We start from the raw sequence: 20,751 nt of genomic DNA on the forward strand, positions 1-20,751 counted from the left end.
CGGACAGCATATAGTATAATTCCGTGACGTCCAGAGTGGAGGGGTAGCAAGACACAGAGGAGGGGGGATTTACACTCACTTGTTTGAAATGAGTGCGGGCATCAACCCACGAGCGCCGAGCTCGTACGCCTCAAACGTTATCTTCAATCAATGTCCCCGCTCCCGACCCCTCAATGCTCGTCAGGTAAAGTAAGTGTGTACGATGTAAAAGAAGAGAACGCACATAGCGTGATCCCGTATATAAAGTCAATTTATTATGTAAAAAAACAATCCAATAAACTTACATTTAAAAACGGCTGAAGTGTAAAACATCCACGAGCGCCGAGCTCCTCTCAAACTGCTGGTCTGTGGCAGCGTCTCCCGTGCTCCAATGGTTTGGATTATTATTATTATATATACACTATTTTTTTTTCTAGTATTTTAGAGCCCTCATATATATTTACATGCATCCTTATATGTATCATTATATATATATATACTACTTCCTTCTAGTATTTAAAAGCCCTTATATGTGTTTGGCTCATGCATTTAGGTCATCTGGTATATATATATATATGCACTTTAGTTAGTCCCATCCACTTCCCTTCCCCCTTTGTTTATCACAGCGCAATCACCATCTCCTATATTTATTTATAAATCACAGACTTACAATGACTCAACAATGTATCTAAATCATAGACTTACAATGACTCAACAATGTATCTAAATCATAGACTTACAATGACTCAACAATGTATCTAAATCATAGACTTACAATGACTCAACAATGTATCTAAATCATAGACTTACAATGACTCAACAATGTATCTAAATCATAGACTTACAATGACTCAACAATGTATCTAAATCACAGACTTACAATGACTCAACAATGTATCTAAATCACAGACTTACAATGACTCAACAATGTATCTAAATCATAGACTTACAATGACTCAACAATGTATCTAAATCATAGACTTACAATGGCTCAACAATGTATCTAAATCATAGACTTACAATGACTCAACAATGTATCTAAATCACAGACTTACAATGACTCAACAATGTATCTAAATCACAGACTTACTATGACTCAACAATGTATCTAAATCACAGACTTACAATGACTCAACAATGTATCTAAATCATAGACTTACAATGACTCAACAATGTATCTAAATCACAGACTTACAATGACTCAACAATGTATCTAAATCACAGACTTACAATGACTCAAGGACAGGGATTTTTTTTCAGGGGGAACTTGGTGAACTCAGTTCCACCACCTCTGGCTCAGACCCTTTGGCTCACCACAATCACTTGTAAACACAGAAGTCTGGTTTCTGTGTTTACAAGTGACAGCTCTACACTCTCTATGTAATGCAATTCTGGTATTTAATGCCCCTTTAAGACCCTCCTACTGTTTTTGTGAAATTTGACTGAATACACCCACTATTTTGATGTGATTTGGAGGGTGTGTGTAGGGGGAGGGGTTTTGTGGGGCCGTGGTTAAGTTCCAGCACCTATTGTTTGAGAAAAAAAGCCCTGCTCAAGGATGTATCTAAATCATAGACTTACAATGACTCAACATTGTATCTAAATCACAGACTCACAACAACTCATGGATGTATCTAAACCACAGACTCACAACGACTCAATGATGTATCTAAATCACAGACTTACAAAGACTCAAGGATGTATCTAAATCACAGACTTAAAATTCATTAAAGTGGTATTTTTTTCCCCCAAAAACTCTGCTGTCCAAATGCCATGTGACATAACAAAAATGCAACAATTGCCATTTTATTAATTTGATAAAAATACAGATTTTTTACTTGTAAACAAAAAGTCCCAGCTAAGTGGTTAGTAACCATGTCCCAAAATAAAGTGCACATGATTATTAATCACTTGACGACCAGGCCTATTTTGGCCCGTTCTACGCGTTTCGTCACCGGACGTCTTCAGGCTGGTCATTCTCTGTGCATTACACACTCCTGACCCCTGATCTTCATACACTATGCTGTGTATTTTATACTAGTACCCACAGCACTCTTTAGACCAAGATGCCACTTCCTTCATCACCACCGAGGGTTGCTATATTCCGGAGGGCCCCCATAAGAAGTGCTCACTCACCAGAAATAGCTGACCCCTTATATACAATAAGTAGGTCAATATGCGCTTGTAATATGCCAAACAGCTCCTCCGCATTCTCCACCAATCGTAAAGCGACCCAGAGATCACAGGAATGGGCGATTCATCATTTCTCTGACAGACAGACCCAGAGAATTATCATTGCGCACCATTTTATTGAAAGAAATCCCAATAAAACAGAAAGTATTCCACTCACATAAGGAGTGCCTTCCTTAACACCCAGAATGACCAGCCAATCAGATTGCAAGAAACTGCTGCTGCTCTGCAATGTCCTGGAACCAGCATGTGTTCCAGACAGCTGAAGTGATGTCATCAACCGGCAGTCCCCCTTTACGCATTTCGTCACCGGACGTCTTCAGGCTGGTCATTATCTGTGCATTACACACTCCTGACCCCTGACCTTTATACACTATTCTGTGTATTTTATACTCCTCCTGACAACAGCACTCTTTCTGCTATATTGAACAGCAATGTCTGGGTGCTCAGTACTTAGTGACTATTTTAATGAAGCTCTTCTTTAATTACTTGCCGACCAGCTGGCGTCGTTATACGGTTTATAGCGCAAAAAATAAAAACTGCAGAGGTGATCAAATACCACCAAAAGAAATCTCTATTTGTGGGGAAAAAAGGATGTCAATTTTGTTTGGGAACAATGTCGCACGACCGCTCAATTGTCAGTTAAAGCGACGCAGTGCCGTATCGCAAAAAATGGCCTGGTCATTAAGGGGGTAAATCTTCCAGTCTGTAAGGGTTTAAAGTGGTTGTAAACCTCAGACATGAAATATGAACAGAGCACATCCCTCTTTAGTGTGTACTTGTCTGCTTTGAAATATGGCATCGGACACGCTGTTATAAAGCCCTCTGAATGCCAATCAAAGCTCCTGTCACTAAATACAATGGTTCCTTCCAGTCCTGGTCACACGTTGTGTTCACTTCAAGACTTATCCGTCATGTCAGTTTCTTGGTACCTCAAAGTGTCTCCATAGAAGTCTATGACAACGATCGCTAGCGACACCTGCAGCTTCCGAAAGGCTCTTATTCAGCGTTGGCTTCACTTTGTTTCAGAGGTATTGCAGGTATGAGATATCCCAGGATGCACTGGGGAACCCACATCATCAGCAGTCCCTTCCGGTGCCGGTGGATATATTCTGGGAGTGTGTGGTGCAGACATCACATCTGGTGTGCAGCGTGGAGCAGCAGGAAGGTGAGCGGGGTCCGGACCGGAGCACAATGATGTGCAACATGGGAACACTATAGCGGAAGGTGAGCGGGAACCATAGATACAGAACTGAGCGGCAGAGGATCAGCAGAGCTGGGGGACCGGAGCAGGAGAGGCTACAAGATGTCACACGTGGTGCGCAGTGTGGGAGCAATATAGCGGGAGGTGAGTGCGGACCAGAAAGAGAGGGGAGGATCAGCAAACCAGAAGATCAGCAGAGCTGGGGGTTACTACTGAGCGGGGCATCAGCAGAGCTGGGGGTTACTACTGAGTAGGGGTTCAGCAGAGCTGGGGGTTACTACTGAGTGGGGGATCAGCAGAGCTGGAGGTTACTACTGAGTAGGGGATCAGCAGAGCTGAGGGTTACTACTGAGCGGGGGACCAGTAGAGCTGGGGGTTACCACTGAGTGGGGGATCAACAGAGCTGGGGGTTACTACTGAGTGGGGCATTAGCAGAGCTGGGGGTTACTACTGAGTGTTTAGGATCAGCAGAGCTGGGGGTTACTACTGAGGGGGGAATCAGCAGAACTGGGGGTTATTACTGAGTAGGGGATCTGCTGAATAAAGGTGCTAATAAGCTGGGGATCTGCTGAGTGAGGGTACGACTGACCAATGAGCTGGGGATCTGCTGAGTGAGGGTACGACTGACCAATGAGCTGGGGATCTGCTGAGTGAGGGTACGACTGACCAATGAGCTGGGGATCTGCTGAGTGAGGGTACGACTGACCAATGAGCTGGGGATCTGCTGAGTGAGGGTACGACTGACCAATGAGCTGGGGATCTGCTGAGTGAGGGTACGACTGATCTGGATTTCAAACAAATAGAAAATCAACACACACAGGGCATTTGTCAAACTTCATTAACCGATCCAGCTCTGGAAGATTTACCCCCTTCGTGACCAGGCCATGTTTTGCGATTCGGCACTGCGTTACTTTGAGAATTGCGCGGTCGTGTGACGTTGTACCTATACAAAATCGACGTCCTTTTTTCCCCACAAATAGAGCTTTCTTTTGGCGGAATTTGATCACCTCTGCGGGGTTTTTTGTGTTATAAACAAAGAAAGAGCGACAATTTTGAAAAAACAAAACAAAAACATTTTTACTTTCTGCTATAATACATATCCAGTAAAAAAAATCTAATTTCTTCATCAATTTAGCCTGATATTTAATCTTCTACATATTTTTGGTAAAAAAAATTCCAATAAGTGTATATTGATTGGTTTGCGCAAAAGTTATCGCGTCTACAAACTATGAGATCTTTTTTTTTCTAGCAATGGTGGCGATCAGTGACTTATTGCAGGACTGCGATATTGCGTCGGACACTAATGCCGCGTACACACGGTCGGACTTTTCGTCTACAAAAGTCCGACGGACTAAAGCTGGCTGACAATCCGATCGTGTGTGGGCTTCCCTGGACTTTTAGTGGACTTTCAGCTGACTTTTCCAGCCGCAAATCTGACGGACTTTAGATTTGGAACATGCTTCAAATCTTTACATCGTAACTACGCCGGACCCAGAAATCCGCTCGTCTGTGTGCTAGTCCGACGGGCAAAAACCCACGCTAGGGCAGCTATTGGCTACTGGCTATCAACTTCCTTATTTTAGTCCGGTGTACGTCATCACGTACGAATCCGTCGGACTTTTGTGTGATTGTATGTAGGCAAGTCCGTTCATTAGAAAGGCTGCCGCAAGTCCGCCAAAAGTCCGACGAAAGTCTGTCGGACAGGCTGTCAGACTTTTGTAGCCGAAAAGTCTGACCGTGTGTACGCGGCATAACTGACACTTTTTGGGGACCGATGACACTAATCCAGTGATCAGTGCTAAAAATATGCACTGTCACTGTACTAATGACACTGGCTGGGAAGGAGCTACACATCAAGGGGGCGATCAAAGGGTTAACTGTGTGCCTAGCCAGTGTTTTAGTGTAGTGGGGGGAGGTGCTTGTACTAGGGGAAGGCATAGATCGGCGTCCCTGGGTTCATACCTTCCCTGCTGACAGAATGGTGATCTGCCTTGTGTACATAGCCTGCCGTTCTGCCTTGGTACTGAAGGATCGGCGGGTGCTGGCGGACAGCTAGTCCACAATACCCCCAGATCAGCTCCCGCTGTGTAGAATCACAGCGGGAGACCTGGAAGTGCAGGATCATAGATATAGATATATATATATATAAGTGATTCTGCACACAGTGGCCGCCCTTGTCGGTTAATGCTTCAAAATACATAAAAAAACCTGTTGAAGTTTTGGGAGCTTTAACCCCTTCCCTCCCGGGCACTTTACACCCCCTTCCTGTCTGGGACAATTTTCAGCTTTCAGCGCTCTCACATTATGAATGACAATTGCGCGGTCGTGCGATCCTGCACCCAAACTAAAGTTCTATCACTTTTTTTCACACTAATAGAGCTTCCTTTTGATGGTATTTAATCACTGCCGGGTTTTTATTTTTTACAAAACAAAAATCATCCCTTTGGAGCTCTACCCATAAGGATTCCACCTCCTCCTCCCTAGCTCCCTCAGTGATGTCATCTCTCACATTCATTTGTTCGATTTTTTTTAGTGTACTTAAATCAGCTAGTGTATCTAACACTCCCCCCAGACTGACAATGCTGCAGTCCAAAGGTGCCCCCTGTGCTCCTTCATCCAGAGTGGGGACGCTCTAATACAGGAGGGGTGTTACTGGTCAGATCACCAGGGGAAAGCAGAGGGTAAAAAGACAAAAAAAAAAAAAAAAAAACGAATGCAGCTGCCACATCTAATGATTGATAAGCTGCAATATGTGAGATTTCTGGTTTGGGGTTTAATTCCGCTTTATAGTCTCAGAATGATGAGGCTGATGGTGTGAGATGAAGAGCGGATTGTCACTTTGCTGTCGCTGATTATTTCATGAATGTCCTGCAGAGATGGTAATGACTTTCCTCCGCTGTGCTCGGCTCCTGATGCCGGATAAGGATGGAGCGGCCCCTTCATGCTGTGTGGCCCCCCCCCCGGGATCCCTGGCCACCTGGGCAGCGTTGGCGCCTGTGGGATGGTTCTCACTTTCATCAGATCCATGTGCAATGTCCAGGCCATGCCGCCACCCCCCCTCCCCCCCCATCTGTGTAATTGGATGCGGCGATGACAAATTAATCGCCCTAAATACCAGGCCAGCGGGAGGGGTGACACCGAGCGATTACCATCGATAGAGCGCAGCGTGGCGGGAGGAATCATTTCTGGGAGCAATTAGAAGTTTTCTGAGATCAGCGTGCGCTAAACTCACTAAGATGTCAGTCATCGGTCCCAACCGTCCGTATTCCGGGCCCAAATTCTTCCATCCCTCCCATGTACCCTGATCCCCCTATTCTATGAACCTCCTCCCTGTACCTCTGTTGTATCCTAATCCCCTCCCTGTACCTGTATTGTACCCCAATCCCCTCCCTGTACCTGTGTTGTACCCCAATCCCCTCCCTGTACCTGTATTGTACCCCAATCCCCTCCCTGTACCTGTGTTGTACCCCAATCTTCTCCCTGTACCTGTATTGTACCCCAATCTTCTCCCTGTACCTGTATTGTACCCCAATCCCCTCCCTGTACCTGTATTGTACCCCAATCCCCTCCCTGTACCTGTATTGTACCCCAATCCCCTCCCTGTACCTGTATTGTACCCCAATCCCCTCCCTGTACCTGTGTTGTACCCCAATCTTCTCCCTGTACCTGTATTGTACCCCAATCTTCTCCCTGTACCTGTATTGTACCCCAATCCCCTCCCTGTACCTGTATTGTACCCCAATCACCTCCCTGTACCTGTGTTGTACCCCAATCTTCTCCCTGTACCTGTGTTGTACCCCAATCTTCTCCCTGTACCTGTATTGTACCCCAATCTTCTCCCTGTACCTGTATTGTACCCCAATCCCCTCCCTGTACCTGTGTTGTACCCCCAATCCCCTCCCTGTACCTGTGTTGTACCCCCAATCCCCTCCCTGTACCTGTATTGTACTCCAATCCCCTCCCTGTACCTGTGTTGTACCCCAATCCCCTCCCTGTACCTGTGTTGTACCCCCAATCCCCTCCCTGTACCTGTGTTGTACCCCCAATCCCCTCCCTGTACCTGTATTGTACTCCAATCCCCTCCCTGTACCTGTGTTGTACCCCCAATCCCCTCCCTGTACCTGTATTGTACTCCAATCCCCTCCCTGTACCTGTGTTGTACCCCAATCTTCTCCCTGTACCTGTGTTGTACCCCAATCCCCTCCCTGTACCTGTATTGTACCCCAATCTTCTCCCTGTACCTGTGTTGTACCCCAATCCCCTCCCTGTACCTGTATTGTACCCCAATCTTCTCCCTGTACCTGTGTTGTATCCCAATCCCCTCCCTGTACCTGTATTGTACCCCAATCCCCTCCCTGTACCTGTATTGTACTCCAATCCCCTCCCTGTACCTGTGTTGTATCCCAATCCCCTCCCTGTACCTGTATTGTACCCCAATCTTCTCCCTGTACCTGTGTTGTACCCCAATCCCCTCTCTGTCCCTCTGTTGTACCCCAATCCCCACCCTGTACCTGTGTTGTACCCCAGTCCCCTCCCTGTACCTGTGTTGTACCCCAGTCCCCTCCCTGTACCTGTATTGTACCCCAATCTTCTCTCTGTACCTGTATTGTACCCCAATCCCCTCCCTGTACCGGTGTTGTACCCCAATCCCCTCCCTGTACCTGTGTTGTACCCCAATCCCCTCTCTGTACCTGTGTTTTACCCCAATTCCCTCAATCCATCTATTGTACTCCAATGTACCCCAATCCCCTTATTCTACCAACCTCCTCTCTTGTACTCCAGTCTCCTCTCTGTACCTGTGTTGTATCCCAATCCCCTCAATCCATCTATTGTATGCCAATGTGCCCCAACCCCCCTATTCTAACAATCCTCAGTTGTACCCCAATCCCCTCCATCTATTGTACCCCATTGCCCCTCCCCCCTGTTCAGGGCATGTGGTCTGTAATCAAGAAAAAATCCATCAAGCCGCACATCGCTGCAAATTAACTATAGAGGAGTATGTGGCAGTCTCAGCCTGGACTCTGACCAGGCCATGGTGAAAGCACATTTAGCTCTGCCCCCCAAAGCTTAATCATGGGGATGGGGATTCGCATAATTGAAAAAAGAAGTGTCAGGTGTATAATTGTCTAGTTGCCGAGACAGAAGCCTAATAGGCCTTATGTGCATGACAAAGAAAAAATGAATAAAAAAAAAATGTGGAAAGAATAAAAATTAAAAAAGAAAAAAGTCAAGAAAAAATGAAAAAAAAAATGAAAATAAAAATGAAAATGAAAAATAGAAAATGAAAAAAAAATGAAATGTAAAAATTAAAGTTATTTGGCCTGGTATCATCCCACTCCTTTTCAGGACTTCGGGTGCTGCATGCTCGGATAAGGGTCTGGTTTAGATTTTGCAGGGGAACCTCATTCTATTTTTTTTTTTTGGCCTGAGGTCCTCCCTTAATCCATACAAGACTCAAAAGGCCTGGGTCTTTTTGGATTTGTGGCATGAAGTTCCTCCCCAAAATCTATACCAGACCTGAAGGGCCTAGTATGGATTGGGGGACCTCACGCCATTTTGGGGGGGGGGGGGATTTTGGTGTGAAGCCAAATTTTTATCTTTGGTGTGAAGTCTTCCCCACAATCCAAACCAGACCGGAAGGGCCTGGTATAGAGTGGGGGGACCTCACGCCATTTTTTATTTTTTTTTGGCTTGAAGTCGCCTCCCCATATCCAAGCCAGACCTGAAGGGCCTGGTATGGATTGAGGGGACCTCATGCCATATTTTTATTTTTGGTGTGAAGTTCTTCCCACAATCCAAACCAATCCTGAAGGGCCTGGTATGAAATGGGGGGGACCTCACACCATTTTTTTTTTTTGGCTTGAAGTCGCCCCCCATATCCAAGCCAGACCTGAAGGGCCTAGTATGAATTGGTGGAACCTCACACCATTTTTAATTTTTTTTGGCTTGAAGTCCCCCCCCCCCCCATATCCTAGCCAGACCCGAAGATCCTGGTATGAATTGAGGGGACTTTTTTTTTGTGGCATGAAGTCCACTCCAATATCCAAGCCAGACCAGAAGGGCCTGATATGAAATGGTGGAGGGGCCATCACTCTACACCAGGGAATCCGGATGACGCTGGTGTAAAAGGGGGCTTTAAGGAAACAGGGGACTGCTAAAGGCAGAGGAAACACTCGCCATCTATAGTTCCTAACCGAGGCATTGGACGAGCATTACACCTTCTGACCTCTTGTGAATAAAAAAAAAACATTACTGGACTTATCCTTGCGTTGTTGTGACGCTCTTCACTCATATTCAGCGAAGACCAGTGACCAGCCATCGACCATAATAAGCCTATTAGTATTGGTGGAGGTTGGGTGTGGAGGATGGTAGGGACCCCCCTCCGGCCGGTGTCGTTTTCAGATGTTCCGTGAGATGGAGAAGGGGACATTTGTCAGCTGGGTTTCCCGTCTCAATCAGACGGTGAGATGAAGAAGAGGAATTCCCGGGGAGAGGACTCGTTACGGTTGTGTCTGCTAATAAACCTGAGCCGGCATCGGGCACAGAACGTTTTATGCACATTGATTACCGAGGAACATTCAGCCGGCAGGCAGCTGCGCCCAGAGCAGGCCAGAGATAATGGAATTGTCACCAATCTCCTTCTGCAGTGATGATTGTGGATCAGATCCCGTGATGGACAAAGACCGACAGCTAAACTAATAAAAGGGATGGAAGGGAACAGAAAATTGGCCTGGATCATTCTGGAACAAATAAAGACTCTTGATTATGTATCAATATCGTCAATATTGCTATAAAGTAAACAAATCTTTCATCGTAGAAAAAAATAGGAGGACATCAGGTTTTGTAGGAAGGATGATTTTACAAGGGGTGTAGGAAGGGGTTCTTTACTGTTCAAGCTGCGCAATGCAGAAGAGTTCTGTACAGTAAATTGGGTGCAGCTCATTACTGAGGAAAGATATAAACATTTTTTTCTAGATGTGGCTAAAGTGGGGACAGGTCAGAACTAGTGGTGAGGCAAGCTGCCCTGGGTTCAGTTCGGCAGGAGATCAGATGCCGAACTTGAACCCCCACTGAAATCAATCAATGGGACCCAAATCTGTCAAATTAAAAATGCCCATTTTCTGAGCTAAGAGACAAGGGAGCGTCAAAAGATAGCATTGGGGGGCAAGCACTATCCTGGATAATATGTATCAATGCAAAAAAATTTAATTCCCTACCCATTTGCTTACGTGGCCAGGGATTCCCAGTTAGCTAAGCGAATGGGCCAGAGTGACATCAGTGGTTGGTAAGGACTCAGCAGGTACAAGTAGCCCTCTCCCTTACCACCCATTTGCTTACATGGTCGGGGATTCTTGGCCATGTAAGTGAATGGGCCAGGTGACGTCAGTGGTTGGTAAGGACTCAGCAGGTACAAGCAGCTACCGGTTCCTCAACCGCTATTGACAGCTAAGATAGCGGTGATGTTATTGCCCAAGTAAGGCCATGTGACCATATATAGGCAATGATGTAACACTCTACATTCCCTGTCCATTTGCTTACATGGCCGGGGATTCCTGGCCATGTAAGTGAATGGGCCGTGTGACGTCAGTGGTTGGTAAGGACTCAGCGAGTACAAGCAGCCGGCGCTTCCTTAACCACTAATAACAGCCAGGATGGTGGTGACATTATTGTCCAAATATGGCTGTGTGACTATATTTATGTTGAATGTTGAATGTTGTAACCAGTGACATCAGGAGGGGGGCTGAGGGGGGCTGGAGCCCCAAGTGGGCCCCCAAAAAGCCCCGGGTCTTGGGCATTCACAATTCTATTATCAGCCAGAGCACAACTGAGTGACATAGCAGGTCCCGCCTGCTGGAGCCTGCAGCGCCTATGATGGACGTCCCAGTGGTCCATCTCCGGGACCGCGGGACGTGTGACGTCCATCATAGGCGCTGCAGGCTCCAGAAGGCGGGAATTACAATGTGGCCACATTGAGCTCCCTGCTCGGCGCTCAGGTGGGCGGCTCTCCTCTCCTCTCTCTGGCTGCCTGTCTGCTGTCTACTGGGATGGGCGCACCTCACACTACGGCTGAGCTGCAGGGGGAGGTCACCTGAAGTCTGACGTGTAATGGTCAGGTAGGTCAGTGCGTGTCAGTGTGTATTAGGTAGGTCAGTGTGGGTCAGGTAGGTAATGTAGGTCAATGTGTGTCAGGTAGGACAGTGTGTGTCAGGTAGGTAATGTAGGTCAATGTGTGTCAGGTAGGACAGTGTGTGTCAGGTAGGTCAGTGTAATGGTTAGGTAGGTCAGTGTGGGTCAGGTAGGTCAGTGTGGGTCAGGTAGGTCAGTGTGGGTCAGGTAGGTCATTGTAATGGTCAGTGTGTGTTGGGTAAGTCAGTGTGGGTCAGGTAGGTCAGTGTAATGGTCAGTGTGCATTATGTGTCAGGTAGGTCAGTGTCTATCAGGTAGGTCAGTGTAATGGTCAGTGTGCATTGTGTGTCAGGTAGGTCAGTGTGGGTCAGGTAGGTCATTTTAGTGGTCAGCATTGATGGGCACTGGTAAGCCAGGCAGCAACCAGCATGTGAGCCTACCCCACCTAACAACGCCCCTGGTTGTAACCCTCTCCTTTCCTGCCCATTTGCTTACGTGGTCAGGGATTCTTAGCCATGTAAGTGAATGGGCCGAGTGGTGTCAGTGGTTGGCAAGGAGTCAATAGGTACAAGCAGGAGCCGCTTCTTTTACAGCTATTGACAGCTGGGATAGTGGTGATATTATTGCCCAAATAGGGCCATGTGATCATATATAGGCAATGATTTAGCACTCTACATTCCCAGCCCATTTGCTTACATGACTGGGGATTCCTGGCCATGTAAGTTAAAAGGCTGAGTGACATCAGTGGTTGGTAAGGACTCAACAACTGTACAAGTATTCGCCGCTTCCTTAACTGCTTTTGACAGCTGAGATGGTGGCTAGGTGAATGGACCAAGTGACATCAGTGGTTGGTAAGGAGTCAGTAGGTACAAGCAGCAGGTACAAGCAGCTGCCACTCCCTTAACCACCATTGACAGCTGGGATGGCGGTGACATTATTTCCCAAATAGGGCCATGTGACCATATATAGGCAATGATGTAACCCTCTTCATTCCCCGCCCATCTGCTTACGTGGTCGGGCATTCTTGGCCACGTAAGTGGCATCAGTGGTTGGTAAAGACTCAGCAAGTACAAGTAGCCCTCTCCCCTCCCACCCATTTGCTTACATGGTCGGGGATTCTTGGCCACGTAAGTGAATGGGCCAAGTGACGTCAGTGGTTGGTAAGGACTCAGCAAGTACAAGTAGCCCTCTCCCATCCCACCCATTTGCTTACATGGTCGGGGATTCTTGGCCACGTAAGTGAATGGGCCAGGTGACGTCAGTGGTTGGTAAGGACTCAGCAAGTACAAGTAGCCCTCTCCCATCCAACCCATTTGCTTACATGGTCGGGGATTCTTGGCCACTTAAGTGAATGGGCCAGGTGACGTCAGTGGTTGGTAAGGACTCAGCAGGTACAAGCAGCCACCGGTTCCTTAACCGCTATTGACAACCAGGATGGTGGTGACATTATTGCCCAAATATGGCTGTCTGACCAAAAATAGACAATGATGTAACACCCCCCACCCCCACCTATTTACTTAGGCCAGGGGATGTAAATGGTTGGTAAAGCTGCAAGGATCCACTGCGTCCTTAGCAACCATTGACAGCCGGAAGCTGGCACGTTTGTCCGCGCTAAACTCCCTAAACGTTCGGTGTTGGACCGGGCGAACATCTGAACAGCCAGTGATCAGTCCGAGATAACATTTGGACCGAACACTAAGCTCATCTCTAGTCAGAACTCTAGTCAGTTTTTTTTTCTGTGGCACCCCATGTGGCACAGTATCAGGAAGTAAAGATGAATCTTTCCTATCAGGACACCAAAAGCAATACGACTTGGAGAGTTCTAACACTTCTCCACTCCGTTCAAAACTAAGAGGAAAGTACAGCCAGAGTTGGCCTTGGAAGATACAAATAAGATACAAATAAATGACTCAGACGAAGGAAGACACATTGTAACCGTGGAACGTGCAATATAGTTTTATTTTAATCATTTGCAGTAATAAATATTAGCAGTTAAATTGAACATTGGCACATTGACGTAGAGGGCAGACTGTCTGCTCAGGGATGGCTAATAAGTCAGGCTGTGTTCACACGGGTCACTGCGCCATTTTGGAGACCTTATAATTGCTTATAACTGAGAGCCCAAAGGTCAATGTCAGTGCGCTCTAAATCAGCCTGGTGGTCATGTCCTAAGTTCAGGTCACTGTGATGTCATCATGTCAGTGTCCCAGCCTATCCCAGCGAGGGGGGTAGAAATGTGCCCATATGAACACAGGCTTAAAGATTATTTAACACACAAAAAAAAACAAATATGTAATGCAGCTTGAAGCTTACCAGTCCTTAGATGTGGTGGCTGCATTAGTTTTTCCTTTTTCAGGCTTTTTTTCCCAAATATTTTCATCTGGTGATCCTGCCAGTAACACTTCCTGTGAAAGGGTGACAACACTCACTGTACTGTAGCAATGGGGTAGCAGTGTTGTCACCCTGATCTGGACTAAACACAACCCCATAATTAGATGGGAGTGCAGGGCGATAGAGAGGGCTGATGAGCTCCAAACTGCGTGGAGAGAATTGGGAAGTCCTAATGAACACCGTGCCACCCGCACTTCTCCAAAATGTGCGAGCCTTTAACAAAAACAGTCAGATTTAAATCTCATGTCTGTGTTGGGCAATCACAGGAGGTGACACCTTTGATGGGCCACAGCTCCACGTAAGACATAATTGGCACAAATGCTATAATGAGGGAAAGGGAAAAGAAAAGTGGGACTTTGAATGAGGCCATGGCCTGGTAATTGCCCAAATAAAATAGGGCCATGTGAACATATATAGGCAATGATTTAGCACTCTACATTCCCCGCCCATTTGCTTACATGGCTGGGGATTCCTGGCCATGTAAGTTAAAAGGCTGAGTGACATCAGTGGTTGGTAAGGACTCAACAACTGTACAAGCATTCGCCACTTCCTAAACTGCTTTTGACAGCCGAGATGGTGGCTAGGTGAATGGACCAAGTGACTTCGGTGGTTGGTAAGGAGTCAGTAGGTACAAGCAGCAGGTACAAGCAGCTGCCACTCCCTTAACCACTATTGACAGCTGGGATGGTGGTGACATTATTGCCCAAGTAGGGCCATGTGACCATATATAGGCAGTGATGTAACCCTCTCCATTCCCCACCCATCTGCTTACGTGGTCAGGCATTCTTGGCCACATAAGTGGCATCAGTGGTTGGTAAGGACTCAGCAAGTACAAGTAGCCCTCTCCCCTCCCACCCATTTGCTTACATGGTCGGGGATTCTTGGCCACGTAAGTGAATGGGCCAGGTGACGTCAGTGGTTGGTAAGGACTCAGCAGTAATCACAGGAGGTGACACCTTTGATGGGCCACAGCTCCACATAAGACATAATTGGCACAAATGCTATAATGAGGGAAAGGGAAAAGTGGTACTTTGAATGAGGCCATGGCCTGGTAAGACCACCATGCACCTTCCATCCCTGTCAATATGCGAGAACAAAACAAAACAAAGGGTTGGGACTTTGAACGAAGCACGTGATGGCAAGAGAATAACTTGATGAATATAGGTTGTTCATTAATTCATATCTCATATACATTGTTTAATACATATAAAATAGTATACAAACAGGATCTCGATGTCTAGTTTAAAACAATTAACATGATACTATCACTAGGAACAGGAGATCCCGCTCTACTCCCCTGTCAGAACGGGGATCTGTCTGTTTACATACACAGATCCCTTTCCTGGCTCTCTGTGGAGCGATCGCGGGTGGTTGGTGGACATCGTGGCCACCGGCCATGTGCATCGGCTCTGGAGCCGATGCGCCCAGGTTGTCGTGGCCGGCGGGCGCATCGGTGCGCAAGCGGTGCACCTATGGGCGTGCCGGCGGGGATCGCGCTGATGGACCTTGTGGCATGGGTGTATTTGGTGTCTAACTAATCGGTGCCTTCTTATACATTCGTGTAACCACTTTTGAGTAAAGTAACTCTATTACAGCAAGAGTTATGGAATCAGGAAAGAGTGGGAGTTCAGTTTCAGGTAAAAAAAAAACAAAAACTTGTAGATGAGTAATGCTCAAATCATTCTCCAGACTGTTTAGGACAGGGCAATTTTTGACAGGCCTCATTAGGATCCCGCTAGTGGAGATTTTATGACATCTGTGCATTTCATCCAACTTTATCTGCTTTTGTGCCAATTGTGAAAACAAAACAAAACAAAGGGTTGGTACTTTGAACGAAGCACGTGATGGCAAGAGAATAACTAGGATGTTAATTAATTCATATAAATTGTTTAATTCATATAAAATAGTGTACAAACATGATCTCCATGTCTAGTTTAAAACAATTAACATGATACTAACACGGGTAGCAATAGATATCACAAGGTTACAATTTCATAATTCTTTAAAATTAATATATATACACACATAATTATTATGAGCGATGCCTGCCTGGCCATGGCCTCATGGATCCCTATCAGTCCCAACCCTTTGTTTTGTTTTCACAATTGGCACAAAGCAGATAAAGTTGGATGAAATGCACAGATGTTATAAAATCTCCACTAGCGGGATCCTAATGAGGCCTGTCAAAAATCGCCCTGTCCTAAACAGTCTGGAGAATGATTCGAGCATTACTCATCTACAAGTTTTTGTTTTTTTTACCTCAAAACTGAACTCCCACTCTTTCCTGACTCCATAACTCTTGCTGTAATAGAGTTACTTCACTCAAAAGTGGTTACACGAATGTATAAGAAGGCACCGATTAGTTAGACACCAAATACACCTATGCCACAAGGTCCATCAGCGCGATGCCCCCTGGCACACCCATGGGTGCGCCGCTTGCGCGCCGATGTGCCCGCCGGCGCGACAACACGGGCGCATCAGCTCCGGGGCAGATGCGCATGGCCGGTGGCCACGATGTCCACCAGTCACCCGCGATCGCTCCACAGAGAGCCAGGAAGGGGATCTGTGCATGTAAACAGACAGATCCCCATTCTGACAGGGGAGTAGAACGAGATCTCCTGTTCCTAGTGATGGGGAACAGCGATCTCTCTCTCTCTACTCCCAGTCAGTCCCCTCCCCCCACAGTTAGAAACACCTCCCTAGGGAACACTTAACACCTTGATCGCCCCCTAGTGTTAACCCCTTCCCTACCAGCGACATTTATACAGTAATCAGTGGCTATTTTTAGCTCTGATCGCTGTATATATGTCGCTGGTCCCAAAAAAGTGCCAAAAGTGTCTGTTCTGTCCACCGTATGTCGCAGTCCTGCTCAAAATCGCTAATCACCGCCATTACTAGTAAAAAAAAAAAAAATAATAATAATTACTCTTATTGTGATTTTTTTACCAAAAATATGTAGAAGAATACATATTGGCCTAAACTGATTTTTTTTCAAAATTGTTATTGTGCAAAAAAAAAAAAACAATAGAGGTGATCAAATACCACCAAAAGAAAGCTCTACTTGTGGGAGAAAAAGGACGTCAATTTTGTTTGGGTACAACGTTGCACAACCGCGTAACTGTCAGTTAAAGCGACGCAGCACCGAATAGCAAAAAATGGCCTGGCCAGGAGGTGTGTAAATCCTTCGGAGGCTGAAGTGGTTAACCTTCCCCCCGGGGTGATGATTACTCTCAGTATGCTGGTATTTAATTTCTTGTTTCGGGGGGACGGGGCTGGAAATCACTGCACAGGGTGCTGCTGAGTGTGTAATATATCACATTCTGGTCATGGCGGTGGGATCTGAGAGTGTAATCATCACAGGGAGTTGTTTTGTAGTTCACAGATGATAGCTGAGAAGGCTGACATTATTTGGAGTTTTCATTCAGCCCACAGGATGTTCCAAGGATGTAACATTTCTGGCAGGATCAACTGATATTCTCCGTACTTGCAGAAAAATGTACTTAGCCTGAATAAAGAAAACAAATGCAGCCGCCGCATCTGAGGACCTGTTGAGCTGCAAAGAATTAAACTTTTGTTTTGGGGTTTGGATTTGCTGTAAAGCGAAGGCAGCTAATCAGTATCGGCACTACGGATTAACCAAGAGCCAGAAACACAAGCCGAGGCGCCTCTGCCACAATGCCTCCAACTCCTAATAGGCTGCATGAAACCTGTGCCAGTGTATTGGGTGGGTGATAGACCACCTTCCTAGTGTACATAGCACTACTGTCTATAAAAAAAAAACAATGTTGCGCCTTCCAACATATGCCGCTTTGTGCCTGGAAGGCACACACCACCATTCTCCATAGACATCTTCCACGGAACAGTCCAGAAATATCTGACCTTAAAACAATGTTGCGCCTTCCAACATTAGTCAACCACAAATCAGATTCCATTACAGTGCCGATGGGCTTCCTAAAGATGTTACCTATGAGACTGTAAGATCATTAACCCATTTGGTTCCATATATCAATGATCAGTGAATGACAAAAATACTGTATTTTTTTAGGCGTGCAGCTTAATAGCTTAGTACAGTGCCGGGTCGAGGGGTAGGCTGAAAGGCATCTGCATTGTGCCCTTCAGAAAAGGGGGGGAGGGGGAGAACAGGGCCTGCAATCTATCCTGCTGCAGTAGTTGCACCTCATATTGGGGGAGGGGGGCACTTTGTCCTTTTCACCTTGTATGCTGAAGGACCTTGTCCTGCCATAGGCACAGGACAGATAGATCATCTACAACTCAGAGATTCGTAACTTCAGGCAATTGGCAGTGTAAAGGTTAATTTCATTATATGCTATAATTCTATGATTAAGCGTCTTTAACGGTGCGAAACGCGTCAGTTATCATCTGGACCTGTGTCTCTGATTGATGTATGGATTAAGCTTTATTCGATAAAGGCATTATTTTGGGGTGCGGCTGTCCTTTTTTCATTTTCTGCCTTTTAATTTCATGATAGTAAGCTACTACAGATCCTTCTTTTAACTGTACCCAGATTCTTAGAAGACATTTAGAAGAACGAGGTCAAAGTGGACCTGCCAATGAGTGTACAAGTGTGCATGAACAGAACACATTTATGATTTGTACTAGGAGGGTGGATTTGTGTTAGGAAGGGGGGTTTGATGGGGGAGGATTTGTGCTACTAGGTATGATTGGGGTATTTGGGGGTATTTGTGCTGGGGGGGATTTGAAGGGGGGTGGGATTAGTGCTAGCAGAGGGGATTTCTGGGGTATTTATGCTGGCAAATGGGAATTTGGAGGGGGAGGGAGACGATTTATGCTCAAAGGGAAAATTTGAGGGGTAGAGGATTTGTGCTAGGAGGGGGGATTTGTGTTAGAAAGGGGGTTTTGGTTGGGGTAGGATTTGTGCTACTAGGGATGATTAGGGTATTTGTGCTGGGGGGGGGGTTGAAGGGGAGTGGGATTAGTGCTAGGAGAGGAGATTTTTGGGGGATTTATGTTGGGAAAGGGGAATTTGGAGGGGGAGGGAGAGGATTTATGCTCAAAGGGAAAATTTGAGGGGTAGAGGATTTGTGCCAGGAGGGGGGATTTGTGTTAGGAAGGGGGGTTTGGTTGGGGTAGGATTTGTGCTACTAGGGATGATTGGGGTATTTGTGCTTGGGGGGGGGGGTTGAAGGGGGTGGGATTAGTGCTAGGAGAGGAGATTTCTGGGGGATTTATGCTGGGAAAGGGGAATTTGGAGGGGGGGGGAGGATTTATTCTCAAAGGGAAAATTTGAGGGGTAGAGGATTTGTGCTAGGAGGGGGGATTTGTGTTAGGAAGGTGGGGTTAAGTTGGGGTAGGATTTGTGCTACTAGGGATGATTGGGGTATGTATGCTTGGGGGGGAGGGATTTGAAGGGGGTGGGTTTAGTGCTAGGAGAGGAGATTTCTGGGAGATTTATGCTCAAAGGGAAAATTTGAGGGGTAGAGGATTTGTGCTAGGAGGGGGGATTTGGGGAGGGAGATGATTTAAACTGGGAGGGAGGATTTGTACTAGAAGAGGGGTAATTTTTGTTTGGGGGTGATTTGGGCTTGCGAAGGGAATTTATGCTTAGGGGGTAAGTGTGAAGATTAGTGCCCAAATTTTTTTGGAGGGGAGGGAGGGGATTGTTGCTTACACATAATGCTCATACATTTTAATGGGGGGGGGGGGGGGCCTCCACTGGGCACTACATGACCTTGTCCTGGCACTGCAAAGGCACCAGGATTTACATGTCACAGAAGGATGGGTGCTCTAATTCCTCATGCAGCTCATGATCCACTTTATTGGGGACCAGCAACAGCCCCAAATCCAAACTATATCCATGGCAAAAAATACAAAAAGCCAGCGCTCAACATATTCCTCCAAAATAAACTCGACTGAAGAGTTAAGTCACCCATAAAACAAATACAAGCTCACGCATTTCAGCCCGAAAGGGCCTTACTCATAGCTGTCCGCTAATAAACACAGCTGAATAAAATAACCTCTCCGCATGATGATGGGAGGAGTGACCCACCAACCAGCTGTGCACAAGACAAAGAGCTCTGCAATGCCTTTGGGGCTGAACCACAGATGGGACGTAAATTAACATAATAAATAACTGTTTACGGTATCTATTATTTATTGCACTTTATTTTTAGTCATCCTACTGTGTTTGCATCTGCCAGCCAATGAGTCTGCGAAGGTTCTCATTCCTCCAGGTGATGGTAGATTTGGTAGTAGTCAGTCACTTATTCTTTAATGTTTAAGATGCTTTGTAGCTTATCCAAGCCATTTCTTCAGTTCTAATGACTATCAAGAAGACGCCCCCAGGTAGCACAGACACCTTAATCCAGGTCTTCTCAGACAAGGTTTCATCCAGAAGTTGCTAGAGGTTCTATCTATGAGTAGTGAGCAGTGGTGGATGGATCTCCTTCATGACAGGGTCACACTCCAAAGCCACTTTGCTGAGCCTGCTGCATGGAACCAGTGGAGCAACTCCTCTCGTTTCTAAAGTGTTTCTAAGTAATACTTGGCACCAATGATCATGCCAGCTGTCTGTAATGGGAATGTTCCACCAATGTATGGAGCATTCCTCCCTCTGACCACCAATGTATGAAGAATGCTTCCTACTGACCTCCAATGTATGGACAGCTCCTTGCATTGATCACCACTGTATGGAGAATTCCTCTCACTGATCATCCTTGTATGGAGAATTCCTCTCACTGATCATCCTTGTATGGAGAATTCCTCTCACTGATCATCCTTGTATGGAGAATTCTTCCCGTTGACCACAAATGTATGGAGAATTCCTTACATTGAACACCAATGTATGGAGAATTCCTTACATTGATCACCAATCTATGGAG

The sequence above is a fragment of the Aquarana catesbeiana genome, linkage group LG11 (assembly GCF_042186555.1).
Source record: "Aquarana catesbeiana isolate 2022-GZ linkage group LG11, ASM4218655v1, whole genome shotgun sequence".
Lineage (NCBI taxonomy): Eukaryota > Metazoa > Chordata > Amphibia > Anura > Ranidae > Aquarana > Aquarana catesbeiana.